The sequence below is a fragment of the Camelus ferus genome, chromosome 1 (assembly GCF_009834535.1).
Source record: "Camelus ferus isolate YT-003-E chromosome 1, BCGSAC_Cfer_1.0, whole genome shotgun sequence".
Lineage (NCBI taxonomy): Eukaryota > Metazoa > Chordata > Mammalia > Artiodactyla > Camelidae > Camelus > Camelus ferus.
In genome coordinates this window covers 37557340-37573314 of record NC_045696.1, presented here as the reverse complement: position 1 = coordinate 37573314, position 15975 = coordinate 37557340, and positions in this window count along the sequence as shown.

The window sequence follows — 15975 nt, the reverse complement described above, 5'->3', positions numbered from 1 at the left end:
CAAGAACAGAATGTCCTCAATGGTACCTGCTTCTCCACCTTGGGAGATGGAATGGAAAACATTGTGGAACAGTGAGCAGCAGTCATCTCACTATTGAGAAATAATATTTAGTTCGTTTGTCACCACAGAATAACTAAAAATGCTGACCACTGAGGAAACTATCTTAGAAAATGATTGGACCCAGCAATTTGTTTTCTGTTTAACGTGTATAAAATATGCATCTATGAACTAATCATATTACCAGATTAATCTTTCTGAAAAATCACTTTCCTTTGTTGTTTTAGGATTTCATGAGGATAGCAGCCTTTCTTATTTATGACGATATTTTGTTTAAACTGCAAAGGACCGCTAAGGACTAGGAAAAAAAAACTGAGGAATGGTAAGCTCAGACTACTAATAAGTACTTCAAATATTTTCTCCTCTCTTGATGAATAGTGCACCTGCAACTTCTCAACACTTGGCAGTTTTAATTTTGGCCTTTTCTTTTCTTTTTTTAAATACAAGTAATATGCAGCAGTCAAGGGAATTGCTGCCAAAACAAAAATGCATTGCTGTTAAATAGTGGATACAACCAGAAAAAGTAAAACTCTATGAAATGCAACATATTTTTAGTACAGAATGGGACACTAAACAAGACTATCTCTTAAGTTTCTTTTCATTATGTTGACAATATGTTTCATCCCTTTATGTTTCCAGTAACATTTTCATTGCTTTTGAAACTGGGAGTTTAAGGTTGAAATAATTAAATTATTTTAGTGATAATTCACTTTATTTTTAGGGAGATATTTCTTCTGAAAATTGCCATACAAGTCTATTCAAAGAGTAATCAAATTGTTTCTCAACTGCTAACAGTATAAACTAAACTTCTTTGATGGGTATTATTTTTATAAAACCTTGTAAATAATTTGATATTTAAGTTTGCTTTACTATTCTTTGAAAAATAAAGTGATGCCCAGAAAAATTGCATACTTACTTCTTTAGACCACAGCCTCTTAAAAGATAGTAGATTTTTTAAAAAACAAGAACAACAGAAATAAAGATTATACACAATTTATCTACAGTTTTTCTTAGATTTCTCTAACATCCTTGACACAGACACACACACACACACACACACACACAACAAGCACACAGACATGACACATACACCTAAACACACAAAGTGAGGCTTCCGAAGATGCCCTCTTTATGTAGAAGGACCCTCATGTTAAATGGGGCAATAAATAATTATACTTCATCAAGAGCACAGCAAATAATTCAGAATAATTTGTATTTAATAGGACATGTATATGATACAATTAGGAAATGGTAGAGACAAAGGGCTCAATTTTTCATACTGCTCTTACTTCATGTTGTAAAAGAGTCTTCTTGAAGAATCAATCATTTCTATTTGGAAATAAAATTTACATTTCAGTTTGTCAATGGCATTCTCATAAAAGAACAATTGTTGCCTTTTTAAAATGAAGTATTATTTAAATATTTCCCACCACATTCTTTTGGATTAACTTTCTACTTAGTAAGTAAAATAATTAAAAAAGCAATTTTGATACAGTAACAAGGAAATGAGAAATGTATGTTTCAGATTTTAGTTTTAGTAGATACCTATTTATGACCCTTATAGAATTAGACTATTTCTCATTAGAACAGCTGTAGGCTGAAAAGACAATGAAGATATGTATACTTCAGACTTTTTAAAAAGTCGGTTAATGGCTTTTATTTAGTGTATACTTACATTAAGCACTCTAGAGGTAAGACTATCCTAGAAGTATGTTTAAGAATTTTGTGTGCTTGTTTTTAGCATGCTCTCTTTCTAGAGGAATTGTGCTTACTCAAAGCATTCTAAAATTTTCTTTTGAATTTGGTATTTAAAAACTCAACTGTTTTACCAATGGTAATATACCCAATGCATAGGTGAGAATACACTCATTCTGAGTCAGTGTTTTCACACTTACGCGAGAGGTGTTTCTACAAAAGCAGTGTAAACCTAGAACAGAACATGCCTGGAAGCAAAGGCACTACAGTAGCTTTTAAGAAAATATATAGACAAAAGGAACAAGTGTATATTAATCAAGTGTCTTTTTAAACAGACAAAACAATATTTAGTCATCTTTAATATTAATGACAAAAAGCTTTTATCTGGCTAATAATATTTATTGAGTTCCACTAGGAAGTTTCAACTGCCAAATATTCCCAGGTGTTTATTGACTGTAAATAATAACTAATCAAATGACAAAAGCTTTGGAATTCAAAGCTTTTGATTAAACAAAGCAAAGTAAAGCAAATATATAGCACTGTGGTCCTGGAAGGAATATTAGTTACAATTTCATCTATATTATTCTTTTAACAATAGATGAAAATGAGAGGCAGAAAAATTGAATGATGCTATGTCAAATTAATTGTTACTATAAAATCCAATTAAAATTTAAATTTTGCTATTTCCCAACTTACACAGTATATGGACTTACTCTGTAAAGCTGAGGTATCTAAGAAGGGATTTCATAAGGTAAATCAGTATATTCTACAGAGCATTTCCACAAATTAATTGAAACATTTTATGTGCTATTATGCACATGTAAACATCTTATTGAGGGCCATATACACATAGAGATGATAAATAATTCATCATTATCCCACTGCTACTGGTTTAGAAAAGTATATAAATACTAGTAAGAACTTTCTGCAGGCTGTATCACCTCTGTGTATGGCAGAGAATAATATACATTTTTATGCTTATTTTTCATAAAATATTTTAAAGATAATCAGTTGGAAGTATTCACCACATTCCTTACACATAATATTACTGTCATAATGTTTATAGAAAATTTCTAGAATTTTGATGATTATAAAATTTTGTTTCACTCCTAAAATTAAGCATAATTTTATTTTTACTAATGTAGGTTTTCATTGTTTGATAAATAAAATTTGCAGCAATGTAAGTTGCTTAAATCTGAAATTGTTTTTCTTTCTTTGATAGGAACACTACATTTAAAAAAATATATCCAACAAAGAACAGAATTGCACTTCAGATCATGCTCAAGTTGTTAAAATTTTATTTCACATAAATATATTAATAACACAGGATTAACCTTTTTATATAAAATAAATAACTAAAGCTCATTTTAGTTTCAATAAGATAATAAAATACTTATTAGATTAATGTTTCAAGTTGAAATTAATACTTCGAATGTTTTTTTAACTATCTTTTTAAAAAGAATCAAGATTTTACATTAAATAATCTAATTATTTGACAAATCTAGATTTTTCTCACTTCTATTTTTGTGATTGATTTTTGGACACTGCATATTTCAAGTGAGAGAGAACCAAAAATGTTAGGATAGTGTATTTTTAGCATAATTGTCTTTCCCAGTCCCTCTATCAGCTAAGTAGCATCTTCTGTTTGTCCAGTAGATTTCTCCCCATGTCCCATCTTCTCAAGAATAAGGATTCTTGCTTCCTAAATTAAGAGATCAAGTCTTCACTGCAAGAAAAGGGGGAAACAAGTGGGAAAAAAAATGAAATTATTCATGGCTAAATCTTGGGACAAAAATTGAAATTTTGCTTAAGAATAGTTGCAAAGAAATTGGTGCATTAAGAAAGGTATTTTAAGTGTTACTCTACTGTATAAGCTAGAAATCTTTTAGTGTTCTTAGAGAAAGGTAAGAATTGAATAATTTCCTAACTCTTTGAATAGTGTGTTCCATGGACTTAATACCAGTCTGAGACCACATGCATTTTAGGATTTGTAGGTATTATCCAGCATACATTTTTGTGACTTTCAAAGTCTTATGCACCATTACATTGAAAATAAGCTCATTTTCCAATTATTGCAAATAACAAAATGCCTTCATCGTGCTTTGCTTTTCATATTTTTATTTTTATGCAATTAGTCAGTTAGGCATCAGATATTCATTGAATACCTACTGTGTGTTAAATAGACTAGTTTAAAAGACCCTTATGGGAGTTACATATTTTAAACACATACGTGAGGTAAGAATCCTCCTGCTTTGAAGGTTGATTCTTCTAATTATTTTCATCTTTTATTTTTGTAAGTAGATTTTATAAACCTAAGAATTTACCTATATTTTTCCCAATTCTAGTAATTGAGAACTCTACCTTTGCAATAGGAATCTAACAATACGATTTTTTTCTGAAAAGTTTATAAATTATATTTTTATAAGAAATTACTAGCAGTCATAAAGTCATACAATGAAAGTTGTGAGTTAGTTGTCCTTAAAACCCACTTGTTGGAGGTAATATTGAGAAATTTTTAGACAAAATTGAGAAAAAAAATGAAAAGAAAAAGCCTTGCTTCTGGCAGCTTGGTTATTGTCTGAGATCTACCAAAATGAAGGGAGTGATCTGGGGTTATCAAATTGATAATGTTATCTGCCTGTGCAGTACACTTAACGGTTTTCAGAATCAAGTTAAATATTGTAGATGAAAGAGAGGAGTTAATTAACTAGACTGGTATCCATTTCTCTTCCATTATCAGTGACACACTGGGAATGAAACAAGGTAGATAATGAGATTTAAATGCCTTGTAAGCACAATGATAATGGTCTTATATACAGACCAATGATGTTTATTAGAAGGAAATTCTTTGACTGTGAAGTGCTTCTAGTTTACAACTGTTTTTGGTAAAAATGAAACAAAATTAGAATCTATGGAATTCTGGAAAATGCTATATAGCATGTGAAACTAAACATAAAGTGAAGATATGTCAAACACTTGAACATAAAGTGGAGATATGTCATATCCTAGAATTCTTCTCGTTGGATGAAGTGACTTGCACACTTGTCTTTGAAAACTCTTCTATTATACTTGGCTACAAAGTACTGTTAAGGTGGAAAAGAAAACCTGGGGGGGTCACACTCAGAAAACCTGACATCCCTCTACTTTGCCTACACCTCTTGATTTCTTATATTCTTGAATTTATTAGTAACACTTGATACTCATTTATATGAGTCTGATTTAGCAATCCTATCCTTTGTTTTAGCTCATTAAAGAAAACCTTAAATGCTAAACAAAATTTGAAGCATTAACATTATATCTGGTTTGTAAACCTCCTTCAGTTTTAAAACAACAACAAAAAACTGTTTTTTTCCTTTCCAAATCATAAAATTGCCTATGACAGTACTACTGAATATTTTAATTAAAGAGATCATATTGAAAATTCAAAAATGAACTAGAAAAGAAATGTCACAACACTTATCTTTATTTTCAGCATCTTACTTTTTCAGACTTTGTTCTGATTTCTTAATGAAGCTCATATTCTTGACAACCAGAGATTTGTAATAAGAAATAATTATTTTAGGAAATAGAGTTAGCATTGAAACTTGTGCTTTAAAAAACTCAAGTCATCAACATTGATGAAAATGATCAATTTGTATTTTCTAACGGAAAATATGCAAAGGATTTTTCAATTTGAAAGGAACTATGGAGTGACATTGGAAATAGAAGTAGTAACTATAGTTGTGGAGGTATAAAAGTGAGAACAGTAACGAAAAGAAAACCGGTGAAGGACCAATAAAATTAAATCAAAATAAACACGTAGAATATCTGGAGATTCATCAACCCAACTTGATGACATAGCAGTAGATGACAGGCTGGAATGTGTTAGAGCTATGACACAGAAGTTGATTAACATAAATATAGGACTATTGCTAGAGATATTCTTGAGTAATCTTCTTGCAAACAGTAAACTTCTCTAACACTTTATATTTGGAGACACAGGACAAAATTGAATAATTATTTTCCAAAACTGAGTGAGGTATAGAAACAGACAACCCAGGCAGATAATATCTGGAAAGCTGTATAGGTAATGTTTTCACTGTTTGCTCATGGTTAAGACAGTCCCCAGTTATCAATCTTGTGTTTTGGAATAAGACTTCTCATGTCACCGAACTGTACTGACTTTCCATGATACATCAAGGAGAAATGAGGTTTCTGTACATTATTGAAATGGGAACTGGCTGTGGAGAAGAAATAAAAACATCCACATACATGAACTTCAGCATAACTATGATACAGCTCAGGCTAAATAATGTAATCATAGGAGCACCAAAATTTAAACAAGGGACATGCAGAGCAACACAAAACAAGTTTCAATTCAGTTCTACATGCCAACAGATCAATTATCTGAAGATAGCATCCTTCAAGATTCATTTTCCGAATTTTAAAATAATCCCCATTTTTTCAACTTTTTTATAGGCTCTAACTTCATGTCCTTACAACATGCTAGTTCCTTTAATTTTAAAGATTAATCAAATTCTCTCAAAAACTATGGCACACATAAAAGTGAACACAGAACTTTATCTGTGCCATTGAATGAGTCCAGTAGCAAAAGTGTCCTTTTTTCACAGCAGTAAGGTGATATGTCTGCTCCTCCAAAGAATAATCGTGTGTGTGACTTTAAAGTATTCATTGTCTATTTAATTTGTTTGATGAGAATGTTATGGTTTTCCTATTAAAGTACATTTTTAAACATAAGGCATGATTCCACCTGTTTGCCCTTCACTGTCTCCTATTTTCAATCTTTTCAAACACTGTGCAGTATTAGATCAATTAAATGCCATGATGGACTAATAAGTGGCATTTATCAGGGCTCATCATACTTAATTATAATACTGTAGAACAATTACTTGGTCATTAGCATCTTGTTCAATGAAGCCTCAGATTATCTTTATCAGTAATTTCTAATACTAGGCATGCAGCAGGATATCCTGACAACATACACTTCCTATAGGAAATCATTGGCAGAAAACACTGGGCAGTTGCCTGTAACACTATCCAGTTGCTGTAACTGAAGATTTAATATCTAAATACTCAAGTTAAAACTTTGCCTCCTTTAGAGGTCTCAGAGCAATTCACAACTTCCCCTTTTCAACTTGCCCCAGTGGTGCTTGTCCGTGGCCTGTTACTACACAGGCATCTGTACCACAATTGCAGATATTACTCAGTTGGAGATTTATAACCTTTGCTAAAATTATGATGCCTGTTTCAATAAGTGTATCTCTTCAACCCTCGGTTGCAAGATACAGGCTTCTCTCGTGCTCATATCTCTGTATGTTCCTCTAATTTTCAAATCAAAAGTTTTATCGTATATTTTTATGATTGAGATGTAGTATCCATGAACGGTGAACTTTAAAACTGAGACCCAAATTGTAGGCAAGATCTGAAGTGGCTTCCCTTGCAGTCATTTGTCTGGATAAGAGGTGTTAAAATAAAATAAAATGAAAACCAGGCTTGAAAATCTTCCAAGCCGACAAAACCATTTAAGCCACTTAAGAAAAACTAAATCTAGCTTATTTTATGAATTTAAGTGAAACTTAGGTTATCTCTTGTAAATGCCCCTAATAATCATAAAAGAAACTTAAGTCATCTTCCAAGCATGGTATAAGATAATTACTTGTAACCAATCTCATATCATCTTGAAACCTCCATTGTAATAACCAATCATTGTAAAGGTTAAACAACTTCCTCATTTTCATGTTATAAACCATCCTGTGAAGTCATGACTCCGAGCTTCATATCAGTTTTGAATTTGAAAACTCCCAATTCAAGAACTGTTCTTTTGTGTACAATAATCTCATGCTAAATACTTTAGTGTTTACTTTTTCTAAATTTTTGACAGAGGTATGAAAATGTGCAGGGTTTTAGTTGGACAGGATGCATTTACCTTGGCATTGCATTGCACACTGTACTCTGACACTATTAGTATTAGCAGCACAGTTGCTGTGCATGTTCGTGATATCAATATTGGTTACTTGCACTAGATTTTCTTCGCTCCAAGATTAAAAGCCAGGTGTTTTAATAATGTTGTATCTGTGCTGTTTTCCTCCTTATGGTAGGAACAATATCTGATGCAGCAAAGTCCCTGCCTTTCTTGGGGAGCTATTTTCATACTAGCAACATTGACCCATATAAGAAAAAATATGTTCAAGTACAGGAAAAGGCACACAGGTGCACACTGTTACCAGACAGAGTACAGCACCTTGGCTTCATATCTCTTCTTCAGTACAAACTACCAACACAACCAAGATTCAAAACATAGATTTTGCATCCCTTGAACTTGTATCTACACTTTCTGAGTAGAGATATTATGCCTGCCTGCAGGTCCTGCCATGTCCCTGCCTGCCTGCAGGTTCCTGGCATGTCCCTGCCTGCCTACGTAAAGTCTAATGTGATAGTGATTTTGATTTAATCTTATCCATTTGGCCTCTTAGGATTTCATATTCCAAAGATGTGTCGTGGCCATTTACCTAGCTAAAATCAATAATTGACATATCTAAAAGCCCTGCTTCCCACTATGTGGAAGTATACTCTCATCCTTGATTTTCTGTAAATCAGATCCATTAAGGTGGGGACATAGAACCTTCAATTGTTCAAGTTCATAGATGTGTTGATTTTGGCCACAGGTCTCTCAGGGATTATGCTGTCTCAGTCCCAGGAACCCTGTCGTGGAGACTGACTTCTCTCTGCTCTCCTCAGGCTGACTGCTATAACACAAGGTAAATTGTTATATTTTATATGTCTGAATACATAGAAACTATTTAACACTTTAAAAGGCATGTATTTCCAATATATTACATTTACATGTATTAGAAATAACAAGAATATCCACTTTTGTGTAAGCCTTGAATTAAAGTTGCCAAGATGGTAGAATTGACTTGTATTTTGACCTTTTTCACCTACATACTGTTGGACTTGGGCAGTTATTCTCCTTCTTTGAATTTCAATATGTCCTGTGAAGTGGGATCAGTAAGCTTGCATCAGCTATTTTATAAAATATTTTAAGCTTCAAAAAATAATGAATAGAAAATGCTGTTAAAATATAAATTATTAACCAGTGTAAAATATTAAGATGAGCAGTGATTCTCTAGGACATTCAACCTAACACTTTATCATTAATGAAATTCTATTACATGTCTATACGATATAAAATGAACATAACATTGAATAAATTGAAAACCTTGAAAGTGACCCTAGGCTTTTAATTTAAGAGTTATAAATTTCCTGAACTAAATATGCCAATTTCTTCCCCCTACTGTTTATAAATTTTTCTCATTCAGAACTATGATATCTAAAACAACTTCTTCTCAAATCTAAGACTCACATATGGTGTCAAATTCAAATATTATAAACTATGTTTAGAAAAGGAAATACTTATTTTACTTAAACCAAAGTTGTTATTATTGTTTGTAAACTAGGTGACAAATATATTGGAATTCTATGAAGTAGAAAATTGATTATGTATGTCTCTCCCCAGAAAAAAAGTCTGCATTCATTGCATGCAGTACAGACCAGCTCGATGTATCTAGATGGTGGCTATCCATCTAGGTGGCTAGGTGTTCAGCTATTATCTTTCACACTGATCATTTACATTTCATTCCTTGGTAGTCTGCTGTGTTTGTGGCTGAGCCTTGCGCAGATGGTACAACAGAAGATTAAGTTGCCCCAACACTAAACTGAATGATTGATGGCCGAGGTTTTCATATAGCAAAGTGCAATTTTGTTACATAATTACCAGAATTATATGCAGCACTATATCTATTTCCTGACTATAAATTGAAGGGTTGTTCTGTCTGAGTTATGAAAGAAATTATAGACTAATTTGTGGAAACAACATCTGTTGTGAACAGGCAAAAAGCTCTAGTAAGAAAGGAATAATTTATTTCCTTCTGTTTTGTAGCGATTTATAAGATCAAGAGAAAATGAAGGTATTTTCATAGTCTGTAGTCCTTTACAAAAATATTTATGTCTGCACTTGTATATTCTATAAAAACACAGTGCTACAATTTTTGTCATGCTTAGAAAAAAGTTAAATATTCATTTTCTCATAAATGCATTTTAACTTGATATGCAACAACACATTAATTTTATAAGCACATTTTGAAAATGATGAAGTACATTTTTATGTTTTCCAAAACATTATAGTTCTCAGAACACAAAGAAAATGTTACAGATATTTGGTAACTCACAGATGGGACAATAAACAAATTATCACTCTGAAAAACTATGTACTATTTCTAACTGTTTCCGTTTGGAATCCCACTCTTTCTAACCCTCTCATGCAAATTCTACCAATCCTTTAAGCATCACTTTAAATAAGACTTGCTCCTGAGATTGGGTGAATTAGGCATAGTGTAAATCATGGGGGATTTGGGGTGTGAGGTCATGGCCAGACTGGGTAGTGTATTCCTCATAAAGACTGCAAATTGCTTTACACACCGTTCAGGCCAAATTACAAGCATCTATGCGTCCCTTCACTGTCTGATGGTTGTTTTATTTTTGTTTTAATCTCAGAGATGATTTATAAACTCATGAGGAGGATAATCAATTGTGTACATCTATGTTACTGTTCTTTCCATTGATCTTTCTTCTTTTCTCCTTGATAATCTAAGATACCTTTTTATCATTTCCTTTCTGTTTGAAGAACTTCCAATAGCCAATTTTTAGGCCAGCTAGTGACAAATTTATTTAGTTTTCCTTTATCTGAGAATGTCTTTATTTCATTTTCATTCCTAAAGAATTATTTTACTTGATAGAGAAATCTAGTCTGAGAAGTTGTTTTTTTCAGCACTGAAACAATTTTGTGCCACTTCCTTCTGACCCCCTTGTTTTCAGATTAGAAATCATTTGTCATTAGAATTGGTGTCCCTTATAGTTGATGTTCCATTTCTGTCTGGCTGCTTTCAAGGCTTTTTATTTGTCTTTGGTTTTTGGAAGTTTAATTGTGATATGTTTTGGCATAGAATTCTTCAGATTTCTGTTCGAGGTTTGCTCAGTTTCTTAAATCTGCTGTGTCTTTTGCTAAATGTGGAAGTTTGGGGCCATTTTCTTCAGATGCCCTTCCAGCCCAGTTCTCTTTCTCTTTTTCTGGGATGTTGATGACACAGTATATGACCTTTTGTTATCATCCCACTGACCCTTTTGTCTGTGTTCATTGATTCCAGTCTACTTTCTCTCAGACTGGTGAGACTGAGATTAGGTAAAGCAATTGATCTGTCCTCAACTTCCTTCATCTTCCAGTCACCACCACTCTGCTATCGATTCTATCCATCATGTCTTTTTATTCCTCTTACTTGTATTTTTCAGTTCTATAATTTACATTTGCCTTTTTCTGTAACTTCTATTTCTTTGCTAAGATTTAAATTTGTGTTGCTTGCTTTAAGAACATTTCTAATTGGTTGTTAAAGCATTTTTTATGATGACTACTTTAAAATCCTTATAGACTAATTCCATTTGGTTCATCTTGGTGCTGGTGTCAGTTAGTTCAATTTTCTCCAGGTTGTTATTTTTCTGGCTCTTAATATCATGAGTGATTTTCTCTTGTATTCTGGACATTTTGTCTATTATGTTGACTTCCTGATCTGGTTATAGCCTTCATTCTATCTGCACTTACCCTGGTTTAAGTCCTGGTCTACTTTTGTGGACTTTATGTGTCAACAGCAGTTTCATTTTCAGACCTTGCAGTGTTATTTTGGTCTCCTTGGATTATTTGATGCTAGTTGTGACTGCCTGAGCGGGTAGGAGAGCTATTTCTAGTCCTGGCCACTAGATGCCCCTCAGTTGGGATGGTACGGTGAATTTCAGGCTCTTGGGAATAAAGAGGCTTCCCTATCCAGTCTCCAGTTGTGATGATTTCCCTTGCCTGTGGAGAAAGGGAAGTGCTTCCTGGGCTAGGCACTTCTTGGGACAGAATTTCCTCTATTGGTTTTCCAGCTACCCTCTGTCTCTGGGTGGGGATGAGGATGCTAAGGCCCTAATGGACAAAAAAACATCCTGGACAGGGCCACTTATTTAGGTTGGGTCTGAATACTCCAATGTCCCCCCGTGAAAAAGAAGAGTCCTGGATTGGCCTGTAGGGACAAAGAAGCTTCCATGCTGGGTTGCTTGTAGTGTCAGGTCCATTTCTCCTGTGCTGCCCAGCCACCCATGTGCCACTTGGGGAGGAGGGGCAATTTCAACCCAGTGTGGACAGAGTTTCCCCAAGCTCTTCCCCTGGTCACATATGGTTATCAGGGCTCCCCATAGGTGCCTGTTCTTAGTGGTCAGGTAGTAGAAGGCTTGTTTGGTATTGCCTGAGGGCTCCAGTTTCATCCTGGGAAGGAATGAGCCTGCCTAGGCTGCCTGCTGTTGTTAGGTTTGGGACCAGAAAAGTGCTGGGCCTGGATTGCTGTCTTCTACTGGGGTTAGGGATATAAACACCTTGCTGTTATGTGATTCCTCCAGTCCTGGGATCCTGAACCAGCTTGCTGCACACTTTCCACCTTCTAGAGTCCTCCTATGTTGCCTTGTATACTATTTACAGAATTTATATTTAGAGAAGAGGAGTAAGAAACAATTCTATGTCATCTTGTCCAAACTGGAAATCTTCAATATTTTTTAAATTAAAATTTTCCTTTTTATTCCTGAGAGTATCATTTCAAAATATACTTTCTATTTTAAAATGTATACCCTCTTAAAATAGAAATTAGGAGATGAGAAGCTGAAAGTGGGGGGACAAATCTGTCATGATCTTATGGGAGTAAATTAGAGAAATCTATTGGAGGAAATAATAAGAAGATCTAAATAGAGATATATCATGGTCATGGAGAGATGAGTTCATTTAATAATAATTTAATGAACGTGACAGTTGTCCCGAAATTAATCCACAAATTAAACATGATTCCCAGCAAAATTCCTACAAGGATTTTCATGGAATCCAGGCTGATTTAAACATTTATGGACGAGCATAAAGTTTCAAGAACAGTTTTCACAATTTAGGAAATAGAAGAGTTAAAAGAAAATGAGAAGGATAAAGAGAAAGTAGAGAATAAAAATGGAGAGAATAAAAAAGAAGTAAAGAAAAAAATAGTGGTTAAGAAGGAGATGTAGAGAAAGACATGCTACTGGAAATCAAGATTTTTAAACCTATAATTTAAAAGTTTGGTATTACATGAGGTACTTCAATAGACTAGTTGAACGTAATAGAGAGCTTAACAAATTCATGTTTGTTATACGACAGAAATAAGGGTTTAAATGAATAGTGCTGGGAAATTTAAATATTTATTAGAATTTGTTATATAGTAAAAACATATTTTGTAATAATGATGAGATATGTTTTATAAAAAATTTTACAGAAACATATGACAATGGAAATTTTTATTGTGTATTTGAATACAAAAGTCTTATAAAGCAATATGTTAAAGACCACTGTGCCAAAGATATAGTCACTTCTCAAAAGATAGTTTCCAAAGAGCCAGTGGATATATAAAAATACCCTCAATAGGGAAATACAAACTAATAGCAATAAATTATACTTCATGATTAAATTACAACATTAAGTTCATTTTTGTGATTAGAATAATGCCTGTGAATTCATAAGAAGAAGGATCATGCCTTTTTATTGGCACATTAATCTTAGTTTCAAACCTGATGCATTTTCTAGGTGTTCAGTATATTTTAAATGTCTGAATGATTATGGTTTATATTGTTCAATAAATACGTGTTATTTGTTGAGCAAATATTTCAGAGCAAATTTGCTAAAATGTCTTTTGATATAAATGGCATGTTAATAGTCTTCAAAATCATTTCATAAAATTCTACTAAGAAAAAAATGTAGCATGCCTTTAAATAGTGTATATTTACAATATACCTTTAGTTATCAATATTTTAAAACTAATTTCCGTGGAGCAATATTTACCATAGTTTCATATTCTTCTAGTAATGTGTATTTATTTGTACATTATTAATGACTTAAATATTAATCACCGCCTAAGATGTGATTTATCTGTTTAGGTCTCATGGAAACAGACCACTTAGAATACACACACACACACACACACACACACGCGCGCGCGCGCGCGTTCATAGGGATTTGTAATGATCAGATAAAAATCAAATTGTCTAATAATTTTCTACTAATCACTATATTTATAGAACAACTATGTTAATTAATGCTTAACTTGTAAAAGTTACATGACATTTCTAGATCTCAGTGAGTGTTGGGCTCTGTAAACTTTGAACAAATTTTATAGCTTAAACCATCCGTTATTCTATAGCAATAAGTTCTGAAAAGAAAAAAGGGTGAAAACATTTGCATACAGTATTACATATTCTTTGTTCTCAATTGTTTCCTGCTCTTGTATTTAATAAAAGTTAGTTTTTTTAAGCTGAACAGCTCTTCCTTTTATACCTTTTTGTATTTTTAAGTCAAAAGTAATATTTTACATCTCCTTGTGAACTTAATTGTAAAATATGACTTACCACATAAAATTATACATGATTAATACGTATGTATATACTACATCTATTGATGAAATAGTTCATGAATTGTTGTTTTAATATTTCTTTTATTTTCTCTTTTTACTTGTACTTTATCATGTAGGTAATATTAGTATTGTCATTTATATAGCTTACAAATAATAAGTGATGGATACCCTCAAATTTTAATGATATACTTGCAAAAACAAGAAGTTTTTTTCTTCTTCTTAATTGATCCAATTAAAAAGGAACATAAATCTAGTTCTATTAAAATTAATAGGGAAGATGAAAATAATGCAATTGTAAGAAGTTATTGGAGAGCACTTTCTTAGGATTTCACAGAAGTGTAAAAACTTAACCAGAAACACAGAGGCTATAAAGCAAACTATTGACAGATTGATTTTTAAAATTCTATGTTTTGAATATGTCAGATAGGGCATCTGAACTCCAGTAACAGAAAATGTCAATATTTGGTGCTTTAAAACAACAAGATTTATCCTTGAACACATTTATCCCCAAACAGATATTCCTAGCTAGTGGATGTCTTCCCCTCAAGCAGTGATTAAAGGGCCAAGCTGCTTTCATCTTATGGGAGTTCAAGGTCACTGAACTCATTGGAGTCCAGCAGCATAGGGGGAAAGAGTGTGTGAATGGCTGCTTGAGTGCTTTGGAGCTAAATAAATCTTATAACTTGATAAAGCCATTAAAATAAAACCAATTGAGGTTGGGAAAGTTATTTAAACAATATTCACAGTAACAAAAAGAAACACCTAATAAACATGAGAAAAGATGTGCAAAGACAATGATAGTAAAAGGTATAAAATACATTTTTTATAAAGTTCCAAAGATTGATACAGCTTTAATGAGTGTATCTCAGAACTACTGGTAGAAATATGAATTGATCATTTTTATGAAATGAATCTGGTATTACTCACTGCATTTTAAAACAGGAAAACACTTTGACCTCTGCATTTTTCTTCTAGGAATTCATCAAAGTAAGACAGTAGTTACTAAATTGCAGTTTCTAAGATATTCACTGAAGTAGATTTTATACCAATGGAAAAATAAAATTTAAATAGTTGATTTTCAGAAAATGATTTAGTTCCATAGTTATTTATTTAGGAATTAGTTTTATTTTACATAAAAGAATCCAATTGTAAAATAGCATGTATAACTGATCCCAATTTATGGAAATGAATACAATGTGAAAAAGTACAAAAGGAACACATCAATTTTTAACATCGCTGTCCTTAGTGAGGTTTGAGCACTATTAAATCAGTAAGCATACATTATGTTAATTAGAAATAATATAATTTTAAAGGGAGAAATAAACAAATAATTCAAGTGCTAATAAAACACATGCTGCAATTGCGTTTTAAACCCCTTTGGTGGTCTTTCTGTTGTATAATACATTCCTAATTGTGACAGAGATAAAACAATAGGACTTACAATTATGAAATTATTCCCCATGTTTCATTAAGGTACAATAATTGAAATTTATTTAAAAATAGAAAATATTACACAAATAAATTCTGAAATTTTAACTCATAGGATTTAACTCAAGTGATCATTGCAAAGGTACATAATTAAATTGAGGCAGAAGGATACACTGAAAAGTATATGTAAAGATTTACAAAGGAAAAGATAAGTCTATATATGAACTTTATGTATCATATACATTAATAATGAAAGGTTAAATATACGTCCCCTCAGACTAGGATTAGGATT